At 41.0% G+C, this 22,242-nt stretch overlaps 2 long non-coding RNA genes across 2 annotated transcripts; both read right to left on the bottom strand.

The window, feature by feature from the left end:
- Positions 1 to 1,814: 1,814 nt before the first annotated feature.
- Positions 1,815 to 4,708, bottom strand: LOC143525135 (uncharacterized). Its single transcript, XR_013133572.1, has 3 exons — positions 4,416 to 4,708; positions 2,939 to 3,085; positions 1,815 to 2,368 (listed from the first exon to the last, which is right to left on the bottom strand). It is a non-coding gene; the product is annotated as an uncharacterized LOC143525135 (long non-coding RNA).
- A 7,998-nt stretch (positions 4,709 to 12,706) lies between these two features.
- On the bottom strand, positions 12,707 to 20,446 carry LOC143525134 (uncharacterized). The gene is made up of 5 exons (XR_013133571.1): positions 20,295 to 20,446; positions 19,912 to 20,016; positions 14,480 to 14,626; positions 14,054 to 14,164; positions 12,707 to 13,109 (listed from the first exon to the last, which is right to left on the bottom strand). It is a non-coding gene; the product is annotated as an uncharacterized LOC143525134 (long non-coding RNA).
- Positions 20,447 to 22,242: the final 1,796 nt, after the last annotated feature.

Below are 22,242 nucleotides of genomic sequence, written 5' to 3'. Positions count from 1 at the left end.
TGTCGGACAGCTCGCTAACACGTATGTAACGGGGCAGAGTGTGGTCACGCAAACATACGTCTTGCGAAGACTAGACTGTTTCATTTAACAGCCGTGAGATGCAGCCTACCCGGCCTTCGAAGTGTGTGGCCACCGTGGGCTGTGGTCTACGCGGTCTACGTAGGCTGCAGCCCCTGAATCATTAATCTTCAGAGCGGAAACAAAATGACTTCCTGTGATGTCATCAGCATGGCTTTGTATATTAAAATAATAGTCTTTTGTCATACGGTAACACCAGTGACATGAATATAGGGGACGCACACATTTATTATTAGGGATGCACCGAAATGAAAATTCTTAGCCGAAACCGAAAACGAGGAAACCGGCCGAAAACCGAAAACCGAAACACCGAAATACATTATGCCAATTATTAGTAATATTGGATTTATGGCTAACCTCATTAAAATCAAGGCATTGCTTTTCAAAGAATAAATCAACTATAAATTTTGATTTGAAAATATTTATTTAGCACTGACATTACAGTAATGCATATTATAAAATAAAATTAGTGGTGGGCCGTTAACGGCGATAAAGCTAACAATGGCCGACCACTAATTAAATTTAACTCGCTTGCAGACCGTTTTTATCTGAGAGGATAAATATATGTATTTTATACGAGTTAAATTTAATTATAACTGACTGGCCTGAAAGATAAATATAAATTCTCTCATAAAAACGTGACGTGAGTTGCAACAACATTAAACAGCTCAGGTAAACATAAATGTCGTCTGCTCGGCAAAACATAACGGGGCTCAAAGTGCTCTATTAGCTTACGAAATCCCTACGACAGAGAACGGCTGATCGTCTAAGGCAACAAGAGTTCCATAATTTTTGGTGTAATGTCCTTTTCCTCGGCGCCATCACTGGAAAACTTTTTTGCTAGCTTTATCCAAATAAGCGCGTGCAGGTGGCGATTTTTGCTTGCGTCATCACAGCACATTGTTTCGGCCGTGTTGTTTCGGTGATGAAAGTATTTCGGCCGAAAACCGAAAATGCAAATTTAAGCCATTTCGGCCGAAAATTTTCGGTGGCCGAATTTTCGGTGCATCCCTATTTATTATGTATTTTATTATATTTATTTGCAATATTGTATTTTTAAAGATTTTGTGTGATATATTAGACCTTTATGGACACATAACTGCAGTTGAGTTAATAAAGTATATGTTTTCCATTAAGAAATAAAGCCCTTCGTTTCCCAGCATGACAGCGAGGACAGGCATTTTTGGGCATACATATATATATATATATATATATATGGAACGGATTAAACTCTGGAACGGATTAAACTCGTATCTCGAGGTACCACTGTGTGTATATATATATATATATATATATAAAGTGGTACCTCGAGATACGAGTTTAATCCGTTCCAGACCCGTGCTCGTATCTCGAACTGCTCGGTTCTGGAAGCAATTTAACAATGTAAAGTATTAGTAATTGTATTAGTAATTGTATTAGTAAAGTCCCAGTCAACATGTCCATGCGGGCCCCACATGGGTTTGAAATGGGCTGGCACATGGGCCCTTTTTGGGCAACCCAGCTGGGGCCCACAAAGATTTGTCCATCGGCTCCACATGGGCCCCATGTGTGTTAGCCCATGTGGGCCAATATTGGGGTCAATGTGGGCCTCAGGTGGGCCCCGTATGAGCATTGATTCACTGGCCCTACATGGGCCCCATGTGTGTTAGCCCATGTGGGCCAATATTGGGGTCAATGTGGGCCTCAGGTGGGCCCCGTATGAGCAATGAATCGCTGGCCCTACATGGGCCCCTTGTTTGTGTGGGATAATGATGGGGCCAGTGTGGGCAACAAGTAGGGCCCTTATGGTTAACTGCAGACACCCGCTTCAGCCCCATTAGGGGCCCATGGGCAAATCTTTATAGGCCCCATATGGGTTATGCAAAGGGGGCCCAAATATCAGCCCATCACTCACTAGAATGTCAGCTTGCATCACACATTTGGAGCACAATTACTATAATGCTAACTTGTGTCATCCAATGTGGGTCCCTATGGAGTCATGGAGGGCTTCAGGTGAGGTCTCTGCTGTACATACCTAATGCAATATTCAGTTGCTTTTCTTACTTTGCAAAACTGTTGTATAAGAGCACAGCACTAAAGACTGTATTATCATAAGTAATTTCAATCAGAGATGAGCTGTTTATAATAATACTTACATTTAAATGACGACAAATGCTTGATCAATCCTAATAAAAATGTTTTATTGAAAACGACAACTCATTAACAATTTTAACCATAAATGTCCATAAAACATATGTTAAGAGTCTTTAGAATCCTTTACTGTGTGTTGCTGAGTTGTGTAGTTTCACATCTTGTAGAGAGAGAGAGAGAAGAGGGGAGGGAGAGACAGACAACAGTATTAATTAAAGCACACAACAGTAACACTGCAGATTATCTAAACCACTTTTAGCAATGATAAACATCCTTCTCTGTGAATCTAAAACATGGTAAAGCATAAAAATCCTGTTTGTACTATTGAATTAGCACACTAGGCCTGTTTAATGGGCATGCATTTTCTGCACCACCTGGGTCCTGACCATAATACACTGTACAGAACTCTATGAAGGCTCTTGCCAGCTTCTAGTTTGCACAGTATAATAAAATCCTGACCAGTACTCCTTCAAATATACTATACAATTCACTAATTTGAGCTGCTGCAGTTACTCAAAATTTCCAAAGACACTGATGTCTAACACTTTAATCACCTCTTGGGGGAGATTTTACAAAGGCCAAGTGATGTGTTTACAAGTTAGGTGTACATAAAACATTTAAAAACTCCAATATAGGAGCTGTCAGGGTTTTGGAAAGTAAAAATGACTGATTTTCACATGCCTTCATAGTCACATTATCACAAACGTGTAACTCACTATTGATTACTTACATCTGTTCTGCGTTCCTTTTTTGAAAGTCTCTCTGCGCTCTCAGTGCACGGTTTCCATCATGGTCACGAGCATTGGTAAACCACTTTGAGACAGCTCTCTCAACATCTTTAGTTAATTCTGAAGATAAGCATTTTGTTTTAGGGCACCTACAAAACAAAATTTAAAATTCAGATAGAATAAACTGAGGCAAAAACAACCACCACATGTTACTTTACAGAGCACCAAAACGAGAAAACCGCTATCTAACTTGGACCCATTACAAGAATGATTAGTAGCTGTTTATCCGTAAGACAATACTCTTTTCTGCTATACACAAGATTGTCTATGGTAGGTTAGGACTACGATCATTTGTTTTTCCCCTCATACTGGGATTAATACTACACAGCTCTACCTTAGAAATGCAGTCATTTGTACAGTGGTACCTCGAGATACGAGTTTAATCCGTTCCAGACCCGTGCTCGTATCTCGAACTGCTCGGTTCTGGAAGCAATTTAACAATGTAAAATATTGTAATTGGTTCCGGTCCTTAAAAAAGTCACAAAACTAGCGTAAATGTGGAAAAAAAGACATGTACTCCGGCCGAACAGACGAGCGAGTTCGGCTACACGAGTGCCTTTCTCATGCAGGTGAATAATCTCCTGCTTAGTTTCTATAGTTATCATTCTCTTCTCACTGGACTTTCCACTACTAGAGCCTTTTTTGGAGCCATAATGCAAAACAAACGTTTGTAGTATTGAAATACTGTACTGTATACACCGTACGTAGTGTTACTCGTTGCAAAGCACACATGCGAATGGCTGTGATGACCGGTTCATGCTCGTATCTCGAACGTGCACTCGGGTGTCGAACAAAAATTTTGCTCGTCTCGGTGCTCGTATCTTGGATCGCTCGTATATAGAGCAGCTCGTATCTCGAGGTACCACTGTATTTGGTATATTTAATGCCAGGACACGACTTACTATTAACTGTAAAGGTTTATCACTTAATTAATAACTAACAGGACAATTATCTTTTCTACCAAAACGTTAAGCAAACATTCTCTAAACATAACTAGCTAGCTAGTTAACCAAGGTGACCACTTAGTTCTAGTGTTTGCTAAGATAGGTTAACTCACTATCTTAGGTTAGCTAGCCTAGCAACATCGAAATTTGCACTTATGTCTTAGCTGATCTAGGAAAATTAATTAACTAAATCTAGGTGGGTTACGTCGAAAATGTGTAAACATAGACATTTAAACACTATATTTCCCCCCACAGATTATTCCTCTTAGCCATAACAAATGAACGCTTGCGTTCTACCTTTCAACGCTAACGGTTGTTTTAGCTATCAAGCTAGCAAATTAACATAGCTAGGTTTGAATTAAATATAACGTCAGGCATTATATCCTCAGATATTTTTCTTTCTTTCATTGTATATTTGTTCTTTTACACATTGATAACCAAATTAGAGAAACCGGATAAAAAGTTAATTTCTTACCTCAGTGAATGATATCTCCAACGGATATAAAAATTCACTTTCAGTCAGGCCAGGCGGGAGACCGTTTAGTCTTTCGTTGGGGGCGGGCGCGCACGAGAGGAGGCGAGGCAATGGCTTATTCCATACATCTGAAGCAGGTTCATTAACTTTCTTAATATTTTGAATGAATTTAGTTATTATAACTGCTTCACAAATTAAACTATATCAACATGCAATTTATTTGTTTGTGTGCCAGAGAAATATCCAGTTCTACCATCATTTGCTTGAGCTGAGGTATAAAATCGTGTACTATGTAAAAATGTCTGTTTTGTAAATGGTATTTAAAAGTCTGTTTTTAAAATATTAGGCTGTTTTAAAAATCAGGCCCACGTGGGTCCCAACTATAACCCAACTGGGGCCGGGATTTATAACCCCAATGGGGCCCACAAATGTAACTCAACTGGGGCCCGAATAGAACCCTTAAAAAAGCCCACTCTAAGCCCATGCCCAGATAAAACCCATACTGCCCAGTTAAATCCCATGTGGGGCCCATGTGGACATGTTGGCTGGGGTATTAGTAATTGTATAGTAATTGGTTCCGGTCCTTAAAAAAGTCTACTACTAGAGCCTTTCTTTGGAGCCATAATGCAAAAAAAAACGTTTGTAGTATTGAAATACTGTACTGTATACACCGTACGTAGGGGGCGCCTACTGTTACTCGTTGCAAAGCACACGTGCGAATGGCTGTGATGACCGGGTACAGGAGTCGACCTTACCAACGCCTCAAGAATTTAAAAAACGCTATTGGCTGCTAGAACGCGCTAAATGACGTCATCTCCGCACATACATGTATGTTTGTGTTTTTGAACCTAAGGTTGTGGGGGAGGGAGAGAAAGAAAAGCGTTTGAGTGTGTCTTTGAGCTGATTAATGATTTCTTTTTTTCCATATAGTACTGTACTGCCACCTAGTGGTTCATGCTCGTATCTCGAGCGTGTGTCCAGAAATTTTGCTCGTCTCGGTGCTCGTACCTTGGATCGCTCGTATATAGAGCAGCTCGTATCTCGAGATACCACTGTATATATCCAGTCTGTATATGTTACGGTGGGTCAGCCCAGACGCCGCCAGAGGGCGCTTTCAGTCACTCCTTCCTCCACACACAGCCCCACACCAGCATTGCGCACACCCTCTCACTCCCGGTCACTCCCTCACTCACAATCGGCCCGAGTACTGACACCTGCTACTAATCAGACTCGGGCTCTTTTAAGCAGTGGCACCAGTGACACGTACAGGAAGAAAGTGGAATTCCCAAGAGGCAACTCAGGCAGCAAAGAGGGCATTGGAGCATAGAGATGTTGTAGGGCAGGTGCAAAATGGGAGGGCAGGACTAGGGTCAGGTGATACATGGAGGGCATTCAGCAAGGTCACATCTCCTGAGAGAAGGCGAATGGTGACTGGTTTTATTCGAGAGCAGGAGGAGGAAGTAAGACGGGCAAAAGCTGCAAGACAGAGTAAGCAGGGACAGTGGATGAAATAGGAAAGAGTAGAGAAGAGGAGAATCACCTGGCGAGAGTTGTGGGCATTGGATGCAGGGCCAGCGCCAGAACATATACAGTGAGGGGGCGTCAGAAAATTTCGGGGGGGGCGAACGTAATTTGTTGAGCGGGGGGGGTTGGCGAACGTAAGTTGTTGAGCGGGGGATGCCGTGTAACGATTTATGAGCGGCCGAGGGGGCGCCATGTAGCGATTGTTGTAAAATAAATGGGTCTTATTATTTACATTGAGGGGGCGGGACACCTCAACTGAGGGGGCAACGCCCCCATTCGCCCCCCCGTGGCGCCGGCCCTGATTGGATGCAAGTCATATAAAGTTTCTCGTGGGAGCTACTTATGATGTGCTTCCAACTTCACAAAACCTTGGGCAGTGGTTAGGTGAGGATCCAACTTGTAAGCTATGTGCAGGAAGTGGTACATTGAAGCACATCCTGTCGGCATGTAAGGTGAGTTTGTCACAGGGACGTTACACATGGAGGCATAATCAGGTACTCAAATCATTGGCAGGTGCACTGGATAAGAAGCGGTTGGAAGTTAATGGCATGCCAGTTGCTAGTTCCAATAGAGTAATTAGGTTTGTGTGTGAGGGGCAGCATAGCAAGGAGCCAGCAATCTTCAAAAGTTGCCGGTAAGTGGGCTGATGCAAGAGATTGGAAGCTGTTGGTTGATGTAGGCTGTAAATTACAAGTCCCAGAGTGTCTTGTAATCACAACCTTGAGGCCAGATGTTGTGTTGTACTCTGAAAGTAAGCGGATAGTGTATTTCATAGAGTTAACTGTTCCATTTGAAGACAAAGTTGATGCAGCGTATGAAAGGAAAAGGTTGAAGTATACAGATTTAGTGGCTGAGGTAAGAGAGCGGGGCTGGCAAGTACATATTAGACCTGTAGAGGTAGGGGCCAGGGGTTTTGTGGCGAAGTCTGCCACAAGACTGCTGGCTGACTTTGGATTTAAAGGCTGTGTGATGAGAGCAGTGGTAAAGGAGTTGTCAGCTACTGCTGAGAGATCAAGTCAGTGGGTGTGGCTAAGAAGGGCGGAGGTTAGGTCAGGTAAGGACAGTATTTGAAGAGATAAATTGTTTGGTGTGTGTGATGTTGGGATATGGGTAGCAAGGTTGTTAGCAAGTGCCTTCCACAAGCATGCGGTAGCAAAATCTTGTGATGGGCTACATTGTGAGCTTGGAGGGGGGTGGGTCTGGGACGCCAGACTCCACTGATGAGCCTTCTGGTGGTGTTAGGGGATCAATTCATCGAAACACCAACAAAGGGAGGTGCCTTCCTGATGACCCCAATGAAAAGCTTGCAAGGCATTGTGTGTGTCCTTGTCACTTCGTTCTGAAGGTCAGTCCAGATTTGTGTGGTGGTCTGAGTATTGACACTATTTTTTCCACGAGGAGTCATGGTGCGGGAGAACCCACATGCCCGGACGGTACGTTCACATCATGGGGGACCTGGCGTTTGTGTCTTGCACCTCTCTTCCTGGAAGATGTTGAGGACGTGTTCTTATTTGGAACTTTGATTGCGGTGGCTCTGCTGATTGGATTAGGCATTGCCCTGGTGTATCGGAAAATTGATAAAGTGGAGTCAGTCATTGAACGTCCACGTCAAGTGCCCAACATGATTGATGCGGTGGGTAGAGCTGTTGGAACACAGACTGTGACTGTTGGTAAAAGCTTGGAGGTGATCGCGGATGGAATCAATGCTCTACGTGTGAAGATGGATCTGTTGGGAGACCGCTGCCCTAAAGAAGAGTTTGTGTGGTCAAATTCCCAAGGACGAGCTCCTTGCTAAATTCTTCATTCTTCTTATTTGCATTGGCGCCCAAACAAATCTCTCCTGGAAGGTTGTCGTATTGGTTACCTGCTCCTACCCCACACACGGAGACTGTCAGAGATAGCTCTCGCCTTTCACCGCAAACTTTGACACAAAAACTCTGTGCCAGGCCTCTGGCCCCCCCTCCCTATCTGAATGGATCACGCCTCTCACTGCCAGGGTATCTGCACATTTTTAAATCTCAAATTTAATTACTTTTAAGACCTTTTTAAGACTTCTCACAAGAAAAAATAATACCAGGGTTGCCAACTTTTCAAGATCGCTTGGAGTAAGATTTGAACCTGGAGGGGGTGGTGAGTGTAAATTGTTGAGGGGGGGGTGCACGACCTCGCAAAGCAACAGCACGCGGGGACCTCGCACAGGGGCGGAGCCACCGCGATTACGTCATTGTCGGCATTGTAATGGTCCTATGAAGGTAATTAAAAAACCAGGACATTTCTTCACTTTAAAAAAAACCCGGGACAGGACGTGAAATATGTCCCGGGAAATACGGATGTTTGGTCGCCCTACACAGTAGACAAATCATTTTTGGCACTTAAAGCTAAACTGCAGTTAGCAGCGAATGACTCGATATGCATATTACTATTACGAGTGCTATCATATCCCTTGTGTTTTTCAGATTTCATATGAGAATCCAGCGCTTTACAGCGCTTTACAGTTCACAACGCGCCTCATACAAAGCACTGGAAGATTTCAGCCAGCCACAATATTTTTCATCCTCCAGCCACTTCACTGAATGGACATTTACCCATGTCTGCATCGGAGCCTTGTATTGTTGTTCCCGCCGCAGCCCTCAAATAAGAAAAGCAGCTTGCTAGGCAGCTAAAGCATCTGCTGTTTCCACCTGTTAGGCAGGCGGAGTATACGGCCGTTGCGGAAATGATAATTATTGTGGAATATACATCGGTAAAATAAAACAGAAAAACTGAGCAACACACTTATTTAATGCCTCTCCTCCTAAAATTCCAGATATTTTAAGACATTTTAAGACCTTGAATATGTAAAACTAAATTTAAGACATTTTAAGACTTTTTAAGGACTTGCGGGTACCCTGCTCACTGCTTACTGTCTGTGTTATCAATGCTGTATGTGCTATGGGGATTTTTTGCATGCACACAGACTGTTGTCCCGTTTGCGAGAATAATCTGTGGTCATATTTTTTTGTCTCCTCCTGGTGTTATCTTTCTATGTTTCTCCCTCATTCTGTGAAGGTGGCGCGTCTACGTTTACGTCTGCCGCCGCTCTGGGTTTTCGGTGCTTTAACACTGGGCCCAGATTCTGATTCTGAGTACTTGGCAGTTGAGGCAATGGACCATGAACATAGTGCGCTTTGCTTCTGGATCCTTGTCGAGCCAGTATCAGACTGTAGCTGCTGCTGTGTTCTGTTCAAGCAACTAGTGTGTGCATAGGGTGTGTGAAATCTATCTCGTCATCGCAGTAGTTTCTTAGTAGTACTGGGTAGTTGAGACGATGGGTCATGAGCATAGTAGTAGGGTATTATTAGATCATAGTGGTTGGTTGGTTAATACATCCTAGCCAAACCTTTTGCATGACTCCAGATGTTAGGTGCAGGATTTTATCATCTTCCTGTATTATGTTACTACCATACCATACCATACCATCTTTATTTATAAAGCACTTTTAAACAACAACAGCTGACACAAAGTGCTGTACAAAATAGAAATAGTAAACAGATAAGTAAATAACAATTTAAAAACGATTAAGAAAGCAACACAGTAAGATAACAATAAATAACAATAGACAGACGTTAACAATTTACCACTAAGTTTCGCTAGGTTTGAAAGCCAAGGAAAACAGTTGGTTTTTAAGCCGGACTTTAAAAAAAATGGTAAGTGAAGGGGCTTCTCTAACCTGCAAAGGCAAGTCATTCCATAATCTAGGTGCAGCCACAGAAAAGGCCCTGTCCCCTTCCTTTTAGATCTCGGTACTTTCAGTAGCAGCTGGTCTGCTGATCTGAGAGACCGGCAAGGTAAGTAGAGGTGAAGAAGCTCAGAGAGGTAAGGCGGTGCAAGATTATGGAACGATTTCAAAACAAACATAAGAATTTTAAAATGAACTCTAAAATAAACAGGCAGCCAATGAAGTGACACCAGGACAGGAGTGATGTGCTCTCTCTTTTTTGTTCCTGTCAAAAATCAGGCAGCAGCATTTTGGACCAGCTGCAGACGTGAGAGAAGTGATTGGTTAACTCCCAAATACAGAGAATTACAGTAATCCAGACGGGTTGAAATAAAAGCATGGATCACTGTTTCAAGGTGGTGCCTAGGGAGAAAAGATTTCACTGGAGCCAATCGCCTCAAATAATAAAAACTGGACTTAACCACAGCTTTGACTTGGCTGTCCAATTTAAAATCACTGTCGAGTTTAAACCCAAGATCAGTGATAACACAGGTCAACAGCATTTTTGGGGCCAAAGATATTTCAACGAATTTAGGGTAACTTTGGGGTGCTGATTCTGAATATGTCATCAGTTTTTCCAGATTGGCTCAAGTTTTTGAGATTTTTCGTGAAATGTGTAAAAAAAAAAGACGTAATTTGCTACACGCGCATTAACTTTATTTTATTTTATCTAAAATAGGCCAAATACACTTTTTTTATGAAGTCTGTTATGTTTCTTCTATGTTTTTGCAGTGTATATTCACCACAAATGTAACAGAATGTGTCTGGATCGTTAAGACAACTTCTTCTTGATGAGTTCATGCTTTTCACTGGAAAACAGACAACAACATAAAGTTAGTGCAAAAATCAAGCTATGAACAAACTTTTAGAACACTAATTAACAAAAAACTATATTGAGAACTGCTCAGTTCAAGTACTAATCCCAAGAAATTAATGAGATGATGCGTCGCATTTACCAACAAGTGCTATAAATAAGATACCAAAAATCTCAAACACTTGAGCCAATCTGGCAAAACTGATAGCATATTCAGAATCAGCACCCCAAAAATACCCCAAATTCATTAAAATATTTTGGACACCAGTAAATTTTTTTGTTGTTGTTGACCTGTGTAATCGGTTTAAAATAAGCAACAGGGGCCACTGGGTCCAAACATCATTACTTCCGTCTTCTTTTCATTAAAATTTAAAAAATTCAATGCCAACCAGGCTCTAATATCACCTTGACATGCCAGAAGGTTTTTTATGGGACAGATATCCTTCTTTTTTAGGGGCAAGTAGATTTGGCAATCGTCAGCATAAAAAAGGAAAGCAATCCCATACCTATCCCTACCTAGAATCAGACACTTCTTTGATACTACTGACGGTGAACTACCCAAAGCCCCCACGTAGCTGACCAAACCCTCCTCTCATCCTGCCACAATGAGAATCAGGATCAAGAGAAGCACTAAAAACAGTGACCGGATGGGTGACCACTGTCAGTATGACCCAGACACCCACTGTCCTTCCATTAGCTTCTGCTGTCAGGCTTCACTTAGTGGCACAAACAGATCTGCTGCCCATTAACACAGAGGATTGTGGGACACCCACCAATGCAAACCACCACAACATGATCTCATTTATATTACACAAAAGTGATGGACATAAATCTTACCACAGGTGTGTTTGACTATGTATGAACACATGCATGACCTTTCTGTGGACATGATTATATGGAAGTGAATGTGGATCAGGGAGGGAGATCATGCTGCCATGGTCATGTATTACATCGGTCACACAACATGTCTTTGCTATATTTGTTTATATATTGTGCCATCAGTCTGTTTGATAGTAAGCTCCGATGGGTGGTGGCCCCATTACACATACTAGATCACACATGATGAGTGGAGCTGGACTGACCAATATTACTAAATTGTTATATAAATAAATATAAAAGCAAGTTTTTTTTCCAGAAATGTTTCTCTTTATCTTTATTTTATCTACTCGTATAGAACTATGGAAATGTACTAGAAAATTTGAAAAAACAGATAAGCTGTAATTGGTCAGAATAAGAGACCAGCCTGTAGGAGTGTGATTGATGTGGAACTTAAATGCAAGTTTGTTCAGTTTGGCCCTGGTTCTCACAGGAAAAAAATGGGTTGTCACCCCATTGTCACTTGTATATTTTCACAGTGCATAACAAATGTTTACTGATACACTTAGGTTAGGGAGTTTTAATTAATTAACCTAGAAACTCTGAGGAGCCTAAGTGACTAATGCCATCATTCTGAAGGGTGATAATACTGTACTATATATCTGTAATACTAGATGTTTGTGGTCCATTCAGGAAAAGGGAGAAAACACAACAGAATGAAATTCAGTTATTATTTCCTCCCACATATTTGAAAATGTGACACGGGGACTGAGGCTGCAGGAGGCAAAGGCTGCATGTCATACTCTATTATCCATACTTAAAATAATGAAGTAACAAAAGTAGCATGGGCTGCGAAGCAGCAAAACAGAGCTCAATATGAGACCAAGTACGTAGATCAGACGGCAGTAGAAGAGAGTAGATCCAGTGAGGCAAGGCGATATCTTCATACAATGTGCAGCACTGGACCGCACGACCTGTGGGCTTAAAAGGGGTGCAAACATAATAGGCCACAGGTGCTAGTACTGCTGTCATTGGGACCTGGGGAGTGGTTTGGTGCACGGGGGCGTGTGCTGTGTGGGTGTGTGTGTGGGTGCACGCACCCTCTGGTGGCGGCTCGGCCTCCCCACCGTGACAGAAAAGAGGAGCTTTGGAAAGAGCATGTAGATTGTAGAATGTACACTGTCACACTTAGGTTAGGAACCTCTAATTAATTAACCTAGAAACTCCGGGGAGCCTAAGTAACTAATGCTGTCATTCTGAATTATACATCTGTAATACTAGATGTGGTCCATTCAGGAAAAGGGAGAAAACACAACAGAATGAAATTCAGTTCTTCAGTTTCTTCCACATATATGAAAAGAGGAGCTTTGGAAGAGCATGTAGATGAGAAAGACCCCGTTTATTCACTGGATGTTCCAAACAACTGAAGGAAATACAACACATTAACATGAAATGAAAGGAACACGTTGAAATGGAGAGAATATACCACATTGTAAGATTGTACCATTGTATGCCTGTTCCATATTTAATCTTTCCTGGAATAAACACCAGTTTCTGCAGAACAACCATTTATCAAAATGAGCTCAGTGGAAGAAGAAGGAGGGCAGTAGAGGTCCCAGCATGAGGAGGAAGCTCAGATTAACCATGTTTCCACTGTTACACAGGTTCCCCACACAGCAGCTCATTTTCGTCATGCCCACGGACTGCTGGAGAGATGAAATCCCATCGCAAAAGCTTTTGGTTGCACATCCCTTCATAGCCGTCTTTGTACCTCCTACATCAACTACGGGGGGGGGGGGGGGGGGGGGGGGGGGTGTTAAAGGGTGAAAAATGAGAGTGAGATTGTGGTATTTGTCATATGTATATTAATGTTTTGAAATAATCAGCAGACATCTGATGAGCCTAGAAGTATCATTTATTCATCCATCACTGACTCCTCAGTGTACATGTGCAAACTGCATTATTCATCGATACGATAACAATGTAAATTGTAATCTATTTTTTCCATATTTATACAAACCCTACTACATTTTTATATATATATATATATATATATATATATATATATGTATATATATACATATATATATATATATATATGTATATATATATATATATATATATTTGTCGTCATGCCTTGTCATTCTCACGTTGTCCGTATGTGAAGGAATATTTTATCTTCTTATGTTTGCTGTAACTCTGAACATTGTGTCCTCTAATGTTCTCTGTGACCCCTGACACCCTATTTGACACCTTTCCCCCTTCTCCTGTATGTTCTCTGTGTGTGTACCAGAGACGGCTTATCATTTCCTCTCCAGGTGCTGTGCTTCCTGTCTGATATGCTGCATATGTATGAATTATGTTCTGTCTTCACAAAGCCCACTTGAGGAGAATGCATTTGTTTCCATATATGGTAGAATATATTACATATGTTAGACTAGCCTCATTGAGCCCACCCTGTTGCTTGCACGCATAGGGCTGGTCTGTGTATGTATAAGTAAGAGGAGCGCCCTCTTATCTTTGAACATTTGGGATACAGCCTGCCTGTGTGAATAAACTCCTCTTGCTGCTAGGAGTAGTTTGTTCCTCATTTGTGTTACGTGAAGCTGTAAATCTTAATTGCACAAGCCCTTTTTATAAAGATCGATCTACTCAACATCTCTGATTGCACCATGCTTGTGTCATTACACTAACATTTGGAGATTAAGAACATAAAGACATTTTCACCTGATGTGCTGATACATTGATTTTCATCTCCCTCACATGTGATGGTTCCTGAGCAGGTGTGACCATCACAGGTGTAGCAGTGTTTCCCATTGGGAGGTTTATCTGGTAGAGCTTAACACAAGTTCAACATTTGGGTCAGCAAATTTTTGACCATAAAATGTCAATTTACAAAATTGTTTCTTAATCCTAATTACTTTCACACAATTTGCAGTAAAGAATTTAGAAACTTTTCAAACTGCTATCAAAGTAAATGTGTTAGAACATGTAAGCACATTAACAATATACCACTGACCTTAGTTTTATATGTCTATAATGTCTACAGGGCATCTCGTCAGTGACTAAAATGTCTTTCACTATATATTCAGTTTGGAAAGTATAAAGACTAAATAACATGGTCAATCTTCCTTCTTCTTTGAAAGGTTTTACCTGATACTGTTTGGCTGTTGCAGAGATCCGTTTTGCAGCATTTAGTACCCAGAACTGTTTTCACAATTCCCAGGTTTAAACTCCCATTGATGCACTCAGCAGGGGCAGCGCAAGACTTCAATTGCAAATCCACCAGTGGTGCACCACCTGGAGAAAATCAAAATGGAGGTATGTGTTGTAAACATTGTAGATACTTCATGGATATACAGCAGTTGCGATTGCTCTAAGACTGCAAGGGAAGCTCAGCTTCCCCTAAAATGTCAAAAAATAAGTGATCAACCATATACTGTTGTGTGTACATGTCATTGACTAAATATGCGCTACAACGCGCTCAACGTTTGTTCAGAATCAGCTTCTTATCACTGGTAACAACACGGCTTTCCTAGTCCCGCAGCTTCACGGTGCTTTAAACGCTGTGGACGCTGAGCTACAGAACTCTACAGAGTTCAAAGAGTGCAGTGAAATGAGATGAGCCATTGGATAAATGCTGGGCTTTGTCCCGCCCATCGGACGCTCAGCGTCTCTGGGGGTCTATGGGCTGGCCCGGACGCTCAGCTTCTGCATGATGATTGGATGATCTGTCTGAGGCTGAATCCCTTTTTGATTGACAGCGAAATGAGCGAATCAGCGATCTTTTGGTGTAAACATCCGCGGGAGCGTTTAATTTTAATTTTTTAAATATTCATTCTGTTTTGAGTTGAACCGGAGATTTTCCTAATCCTCTTAGCGGCATTTTCTTCATTAAAAGAAACGAAGAAAGAAACGTTTCTTGTTGGTACAACAGGGTCACAGAACATTTTCTTGAAAATGAACGGGTAGAATTTACGTATAAATAAACCGACACATTTTATGATGTAGGCCGAAATTGAGCTTCCCCTCCTTGAAGGACCAGGATCCGCCACTGATATACAGTGTTGTGAAAAGAGTCGAATTTTTGCACATTTCAGTGACATATAAACAAACGTAAAAGAAATCGCTGGAGGACTTTGCTCCTACTTGGCCACAGCACTTCTGTAGGTACAGCACATCCCCGTGCTCCGAGCCCATCTCCTGCAAAAACATCTGGAACTGACGGTGATTCAGGCTACGCGCCCGGATGAAGGTCACCGTTTTCATGACCGTGGTCACGTCATCCATCCCCAGTACCTTCCCACACAAAGCTTCTTGGTGGATAATGCAATGATACGTTATCAGAGGCGTGTGACAGTTCATTTTGTCCATTTTCCCCTTCATTAGTTATGGTGTGGTTTTTGTTTCAATAGTTCCACAAAAGCAAAAGTAAATCCAAGAGCAGAAAGTATGAATGCAAAACAGAAAAAAATATATCAAAAGTATATATTTTTTATATAATTGGTTATTTGAAACTTATTTTCGTTTGCATTTTGACAAGTTTTTGCTTCTGCTTCATATTTTGCTTCTGACTTTTGGAACACATTTCACGTGTGGGAGGGTCTTAGATGAAGGCGTTCCTCTGCAATCTCCATTGGTCACTGATTCCGGACTGACACAGAGCTCTGAGACCGCCTCTGGGACCAAGCCACGCCCACCAGCTTCCCAGCGTTTTCAAACATGGCGGAACGCGGTGGTTCTGTTTCACAGCAGCATGTAAACTGAGTTTTACCATTAAAGTTTATACGAAGTTTATAATTAATTGCTAAATGGTCTGTAGATATTGCAGATGTACACTGTATAATCACTACATTAAGCATGCTCACCAGCACGAGCTTTTTAAAATTTTAGTGAACTGGATGGAGAGAACATTGATGTGTGGAAGAAATATGAGTATTTGCAATATCTGGTATGGCGACGGACGGGGGGTGGGGGGCAGCTGGTGTACGAGAGGTGATGCCAAATATAGTAAAATCCATAATAGTAAAAATACCAAAATTAAAGCCAAATACCAAAATTAAAGCAATACTGAAAAGTGGCCACCCTATATACAACCAGCTTTGTTCACTCACAGTTTTTCAGTGTTCTGCAGGTACCACACACATCACATGCATCTTGTGCTGTCCATATTTTATTAAGAAGTGAACAATATTCATTGAACCATTGAACATAGAGATACTAAACATAATACATGTCAGACATGACATTCAGACACTGTCCGACTCAGAGATAAAAACAAAAAGATTTTAACTTGGAGGAGTGGGAGTAAGAAGAGTAGTCCATTGAAACGCAGAGTGCGGATTAGTTTCCTTCTCACTTTAGACCCGCGGGGACGCTAGCGAATGATCCAGGAGGAGCGAGTAACTAGTCGCTACTATTGTGAATGTAGCAAAACGGTGACAGAAGCTACAGCAGCGATTAAATTAAAAATAATTTAAAGGCTAGCTTTAAACACGCTCTTCCCTGTTGACTTCTCTCACGGTAATGTCGCGCTGAAAAATATTGACCTGTCTTGTCAATATATGGAGCCAGATCCGTAAACGCGAGCCGCTTTCGCCATTTCAGATGGCTCAGTCAAAACCATTACATCTTAATGAACCAATAAATAACATCTGCGGCAAAAATGAGTGTAAAAAATACCAGGGTTCATCATTTAGAACTACAAAAAAATCTTGTTTCTTATTTTACTATCTACCTATTTTTCACAAGAGTTTGTTTTACCGCAAAATATGAAAACTTCAAAACGGCGAATTTCGCCGCAAGGTGACAGATTTTCATGCCTGCATCCAGTTCACTAAAATTTTTAAAAGCTCGCGCTGGTGAAGTGTGCTAAATATTAACTGCCATGCTTAATGTAGTTATTATATAGTGTACATTTGCAATATCTACAAACCATTTACCAATTAATTATAACCTTTGTATAAACTTTTATGGTAAAACTTAGTTTACATGCTACTGTGAAACAGAACCACCGCGTTCCGACTTGTTTGAAAACGCTGGGAAGCTGGTGGGGTGGGCGTGGCTTGGTCCCAGAGCTCTGTGTCAGTCCGGAATCAGTGACCAATGGAGATTGCAGAGGAACGCCTTCATCTAAGACCCTCCCACACGTGAAATGTGTTCCAAAAGTCAGAAGCAAAAAACGAAGCAGAAGCAAAGAGAGATTCCAGAAGCAAAAGACCTTACTGGGAAAATCCAAAAAAACAAAAACAATGGAACCAAAAACTTGTCAAAATGCAAACGAAAATAAGTTTCAAATAACCAATTATATAAAAAATATATACTTTTGATATATTTTTTTTCTGTTTTGCATTCATAACATATACTTTCTGTTCTTGGATTTACTTTTGCTTTTGAGGAACTATTGAAACAAAAATCACTCCATAATTAGTCCTACCAAGCCCACTTTTTCTCCACACATTGCCGGTGCACCGTCTGTAGTTAGTTTTCCCTGGGCAATGCATTTTTACTTACAGATTTCTCCACCGCATCAAAAATGTCCTGTCCCGTTGTAGTTCCATGCGTAACAGCTACATCGGTCCTCAGTGACAGAAAGATCCGAATTTACGCCGCTAATAAAAATCGCTAACTGCGCTTTATCCATGATATCTGTGCTTTCATCAACGGCTAATGAAAAAGCTATGTAGTTGTGTGAAAAGTCTGAATCTGGTCGGGACATACCTGTTCACAGACTTTTAGCATACACTTCTTCAAAAACGCTCCGTCCAAAAAAGATTTTGAAGCACGGGCGATTTCTTCAGCCACAATAAAACGTGCTTTCACTGCCGCATTGTTTTGGGCTGTGGCTTTCATGAACAGATTCTGCTGCGACTTCAGTTTGCCTTTTAATTCATGTGCAATCTGTTGCTTTTCTTGAAGGCTAGCTTTGCCATACTCCGAGTGGCTGACAGGTAGTCTATTTTTGAGAATTAGGCAGACAAGTTTTCAAACAGGGAGATTCCATCGCTGAGTAGCAAAGGTGGGGGGCTTATACCCAGATCATACTATAAAGCAGAGGCGTAGCGCAAAATTCTGGGGCCCCACCGCAAGGAGGCAATGAGGAGGCCCGTGCATGAGCTAAAATCTCGCGAGCGGTGTAGGCGTTTATACTTTCGCGAGCGTCACTGCAGTGTAAATATGGCTTTGCAGTGTTGTCCGAAACCATACGTTAACAAATACGAGCCTCTTGTAATTCCAGGACGAAACATGAGAGAACGTGAAGACGTTAAGATTGGGCGTTTTGAAAATAAACAACCATTAAATAATTTGATAAAAAGCGAATAATTTTGAGTATATGTATAAATATTTAACTAAGTTTAACGTGCTGGGAAATATTGAAATGGACCTTGAAAGTGATGTACGCTGTCGCGGCGCGAGGTCGTGCACCTCTTGAATTTTGTAACTTCGCGCGCGCGCCGCGCTTCAGCGCGATCGACAAAGTCATGTTTGCCGGGTTCATACACCTATACAAGGTGGAATTAAAGCACTTGTACGGCACTTGTACGGTACATATACTCGAAATAATTCGCTTTTTATCACATTATTTAATGGTTGTTTATTTTCAAAATGCTCAATCTTAACGTCTTCACGTTCTCTCATGTTTCGTCCTGGAATTACAAGAGGCTCGTATTTGTTAACGTAATTTCAACATTTTAATGTACTTTAGCCTAAATTCTAGCACTTTTCAAACCTGAAACACAAAGCAACATCAAAATGCGTCAAGTAAATGTTCATTCCCCTTTTTTTGAGGGGTGTTTCTTTATACTACCACATATCGTTTCGGACAACATTGCAAAGCCATATTTATGTTTGATGCCTGGTGTATATATACGGTCTCTGGTCAGGTAAAAATGTTCTTTCCCCGGTTTTGCAGAGGTTTTTTATTCTCCACTGCCACCTATTGCCACCTATCGTTTCGGAGAACACTGCAGCGACGCTCGCGACGTTCGCGAAAGTATAAACGCCTACACCGCTCGCGCAGGGTCGCGCGCTATGGTCGCTCGCGACAGTATACCAGGCTTTAGGCGGGGCCCACCTGTGTTCGGGGCCCCCCCGCAGTGCGTGCCTTGCGTGCCCCTCCCCTACGCCAGTGCTATAAAGTACAGGTGGAGAAGTGTTTGTCAGAGACCTGCGCACAATGCTACAGAGTAGAGTAGTTAGGGTTTTGTGTATTCTCTCCAGAGATCTCTGTATTTTTACTTGCTTTTAATAAAAGGTTAAAGACTGGTAATGTTTTCTCTTGCATCAACGAACATGCTGCGCTAAGGTGAAAGGATCAAAGCGCTTCAGCATACCGGTCTTTCAACGTTAAGCACGAACATGTATTCACCTTCCCATCTTTGTTGAAACAGTATGTAAATGAGAAAATTAGATGTTCATATATAATCATATAAACTATATATAAATAATTCTTGTTGACATGTGCTCTCAAGTTTAGAATAGACATTTCTATTGTAGAAGATTAATTTGTTACATTACACAATAGGCTACTGTTAATATATTCTTTATTTTATGTCTTCTAAATTGTGATGTTGAATTATTCTTACCTCCTTGCATAGTGGAAGTCACACGGACAGTGGCACATTCACCAACACAGTCTATTTGTGGGCATGTTCCCTGTGATGTACACTGATAACATTTCAGTGCTAATGCTAGAAGAAAGTTCAGTATAAAGAGATGACCTTTTAAAAGCTTGCAGCATTAAAATAATCCTTTTCTTAAATGCAGTCTGCCCCATAAAATGCTGTGAATAACTTCTTCCCCAAATACAAAAAATAAAAATGTAAACATTAAATAATAGTAATAAAATAATAATACTTTGTACAAATTTACAAAAAAATTTTACATTTTAATTTAAGTTTATCTGATAACAATTTAAGGATTGTAGCTACAGTTAATAAGTCCATATATAAAAACATTTACACTGTACCTTTGTAGCAAAACAAGCAGGTGAGTATCAGGGTGAGCTGCAGACCCATCGTTGGTCATCTAGTTACTGGTCTTGAGATGGAGGGAGTAGACTGGTTTGATATGAATATTATCAGTGTGGGCGTGGCTTCCAGGGGGCTTGGAGTGGTTAGGTTTCATTTTGACAGAAATTCGCTTTCACTCCCATCCTTTTCTCTGAAATGAAAGTTGCATAATTTGAAATCAGTTTCATTCCAAATCAGTTAGTGATTATTTTTTGAGTCTTTCAAAATAATAGATTTTTACATTGCACATCACTGATTTGCACACAACCACTGTTCAGATGTTTTTGTTCAAAAAGAAATGCAAGCTTAATACAATACAATAACAAAAAAACAGATTCAGATGTTGGGCCAGTTTAAAATGTTTAACATGGACAATGTTTGGGTGACAGGTTCATCATGTTGAGCATCGAGGGGGAAAGTGAAGTTCACATCTGAACTTGAGACACATGCCGATGACCACAGAAGCGGTTCTGAGAGAAACAGTCAGCTCACTCAGTGTAGGATGAAAGATAAGCAGTTTTAGTTTTCCATGACATAACAACAAGGATGGGGGCCACACTCAGCTTACCTATAAAGAAGAGGCAGAAGCAGTCTGTCTCTCAGAGCTACACACTGAGCGACATGGACAGCACAGAGTAGAGTAGCTTAGGGTTTTGCTGTGTACTCTCCAGAGATGCGTCAATAAAACGTCAAAAGACATTAGACTGGTGGTGTTTTCTTTTGCATCAACGAACACGCTGCACTAGATCAGAGGAGAACATAGCGCAACAGTTTAAGATTTTATTCCTGTTGTTTAAGTTTGAGCCCATGTTTTGATTCCTGTAGTTTAGTAATCTGGCTAAAGGGTATCTTGAATTCTGTGAACAGATGCAAAGCACTTTGTAAGTCGCTCTGGATAAGAACGTCTACTAAATGTCCTCAATGTAAATGTATTACAAAGATTCATATTTGTGGGTCAATCCACAAAACAAAACAACAACAAGCAGAAGTTGGAGAAAGGCCGTGTCAAAAGAGGGTGGCCTCAAACTTCCTCATTTGGTCGCACGCTATGTTATACTCTCTGAGAAAACAGAGTTTCTGTGTTTCAATCTTCCTTCCAAAAATGTGAGGGTGAAGTGTCTCACAGACCCACAGAAGAGCAAATACCTCTCTCTCTCTCTGTTGGAGAGAATTTTCTTTCAGTATCTTATCATTCTGCTGATTAAGAACACAGGAACCATCTCACCTTGGGAAAATCATGGAGGGGTCTGAAATTTTCATTTTAGGTGCATGTCCACTGTGAGAGACAAAAATAAATAAATCTGGAAATCACAATGCATGATTAAAAAAATTATTTATATTTGTGTCACTGCTGCAAATAAGTATTTGAACACCTGTGAAAATCAGTGTTAATATTCACTACAGTAGTCTTTGTTTGCAGTTACAGAGGTCAAACGTGTGTATAGTGCATCGTTTGTGCATACATGACATAATGTAACTTCATTGTTATTCTGGATGGCGGAGGATGTAATGTAGTAATGTAATATGACCACATTTGCGTTCATGCGATCACGGCGCTTTGGGTTCACCGCATGGGTTTAGCTAACTCATAAGTTAGTGGTTAGCATGTGGTTCCTAAGTTAGTTAATTTACAATGACTTGTTCCTTTACAATTTGTGTTATGTCTGGCCCTTATGGTTGTATGTGTTTGTTACCTTATAACTACAGTATTTGCATAGCGTATTATTTCGCTGTTACAAGTAGTTACATATTTCTTTGTACAGCTTTAAGTAATTAAGACTGTTTTGTTTGTGTTGCGGGTTCTTGAATAAAGACACCATACAGGATTCTTGAAGAGAATGACCTTTATCTAAGAATTACACTTAAGATTAATTTACCTCAGGAACTCTAGTTTTAACTGAACAG

This window comes from Brachyhypopomus gauderio, chromosome 10 (assembly GCF_052324685.1).
Source record: "Brachyhypopomus gauderio isolate BG-103 chromosome 10, BGAUD_0.2, whole genome shotgun sequence".
NCBI lineage: Eukaryota > Metazoa > Chordata > Actinopteri > Gymnotiformes > Hypopomidae > Brachyhypopomus > Brachyhypopomus gauderio.
Note: the sequence above shows the minus strand (reverse complement) of the source record. Positions and strands in the feature narration are given on the sequence as shown.